General features: G+C 35.2%; 1 protein-coding gene across 1 annotated transcript in view; it reads right to left on the bottom strand.

Annotated features, from left to right (window-relative positions):
* ARMH4 (armadillo like helical domain containing 4) overlaps positions 1 to 2,258 on the bottom strand; it is a 136,029-nt gene that overhangs the window by 68,439 nt on the left and 65,332 nt on the right. The window lies entirely within an intron of this gene.

Genomic DNA, 2,258 nt, shown 5'->3' with positions numbered 1-2,258 from the left:
CACACAGAAATAAGAGTTCAAAAACTAAGAAAATGGCCAACTTAATCATAGGGACAAGTCTGGAGTTGAATATTATATCCCAGAATTTAACAGGGAAACTCAAATGACAACAGAAGATAAAGTACATGAGACCGATTTGGTGAAATAGAATGTTATGACTTTTGACTAAAACATTGCTGATTCTCTTCTAGGCTTTGTGGTCCGGTTTTAAGGATTTGTGTCCTGTCTTGAGCTGTCGATAGGTTCATGTACCTACCATTTAAACAGAATTCTAACCTGTTTCCTGGCTTTAAGTTTTAAGCAAAGTTCCTTAGCATTTCTTTGATTTAAGTTAAAACTACTTTTCTTGAAATTACCAAGTGAACTTGCTATTGAAAGTAGTTAGATTATTTAAGAAATTGTGTGATCAATACAATGTGGGAAGGAAAGGAATGGAAGACAACTGTAGACACCAGAGATAGTGTGAGAAGAAGGTGGGAAAGGATAGAGGGTCAGAAATAGGAATATAAATATATACACACATATGAAACTAGAAATGGAAAATTTTTGACGATAGCATGCATAATTAAGCCACTGTGCAGTATATTCTGGATGGGAAATCACATTTTGTATGCTGTGATGATGCTAAGGGAATGAATGTAAACTAAGTTAAAAAAGAGTTTCAGAAAAATAAAATATTTCAGAAGTAAATTATAGGACACTTATGACTAGATTCTAGCTTTGCCCATATTTTTAGTTTAACATATTTTGTGAATCAATAAAATGTGGAAAAAAGTTTAATATGGAAGGGAGAGGGGGAAGGAAAAAAAGTAAAAGTATGCTTAATTGACAAAAAAATTAGAAGCTATTTGCTGATAAGTTATAGAGTAATATCTTTGGCTTGACTGACATGCATAATATTTGTGCTGGAAAAAGAAATGTTGTACACTGTAAAGATGTGATTAAATGTAAATAAATAAATTTTTAAAAATATTCCAGATGCTTAATACAGTCCACCAATAGCATTTTATTAAGTAATACACCTTCATTTAGCATCATTAACCTCAAGTCAAGAGATTAAGACCCCGTTTCATCTACTTTTCTCAATTTTGTTTTAACACAATTAGGAATTTTGTTTTGTCTTAGAAAGAGAGTTGTTCTGTTTTTGTTTTTCCTATAGGGTGTGTGTGCTTACTGGAGAGACAGAGAGACAGAGAAACAGAAAGAGAGAAATCACCCCTCAAGGTGGATGGCCACACCTCAATCCCTTCTCCTCCATTCTCCTCCCGGGATCTTGTTGGGCATGTACACACAGACATACACCTGGCATGCATTTTAAGCCACCGGGTCTGGGACTCAAACTGTAGTCAACTATGTGGAAGTCCAGTGACCATCTGCTGGTCCCAGGAATTTTTTAATATCATCTTTGTTTACTTTCCCCTATATTTTCTAAAGAGAACAATATATTCTTATTTCTTTCTTTCCAAAAAATTTCCCAGTTCTAGTATTTCTTCTTGTTTAATTCCCAGAGAAGTCGAAATTGATGTTTTCACGTTTTAATAATTCCCCAACTGTGCCTACAAGTGCTTTCTGATTACAAAGAAATTAGTTTGCAGCATCCTCCTCAGATGTAATGCACCATATTAATGTTTTTATTAACTGTAGTTGATGAAGAAATTATTTTCTGGCTTAGTTTCAAGTCTCCTTTTTTAACTCTCCAAAAGAAAAGTGACTGCTGGATTTGCACATAAGTGCATTCCTAATGAAATAAGTGTGATTTTATTCCCAATTCTCTAATTCAATTTTATTTAATTATGAAAATACAAGATAAGTGCTTCAGCTTTTGAAGCACTGAGTCTATTATCTCATACAGATCATTAAAAGAAATAAAATCAAGATAAAATATTTTGCAGCTAAGATATATTTAGGTTTTTAGAAAGACCTTCCTAATCAACAAGTTCAAGTTTATTTTTAGTGAACCTTTGATTCAAGAACCAACATCTAGGACCTCCCACAGGGTACGAAAGACACAAAGAGAAAAAAACTTTTCAAACCGAGACCCTAAAACATTTAGAGTACTATATCATAACTGGGCCAGCTCCAATGGCACCGTGGTATTTCAGTACTCCAGAGAAGCCGGATCCTAGTGGAGACCACCGCTAACATCCAGACCTGAAACGTACGGGGCATACAAGCAACTGCACAAATCTGACGGGCTCATGGACTGAAGAAGGGGACTGTAGCATGACCAGACCCTGGGGGTGGGGGGTGCTCATCTC

Source organism: Tupaia chinensis, unplaced genomic scaffold, assembly GCF_000334495.1.
Source record: "Tupaia chinensis unplaced genomic scaffold, TupChi_1.0 Scaffold000133_1, whole genome shotgun sequence".
NCBI classification, from domain to species: domain Eukaryota; kingdom Metazoa; phylum Chordata; class Mammalia; order Scandentia; family Tupaiidae; genus Tupaia; species Tupaia belangeri.
The sequence above is the reverse complement of the archived record's forward strand: the minus strand, read 5'-3'. Positions and strand labels throughout refer to the sequence as shown.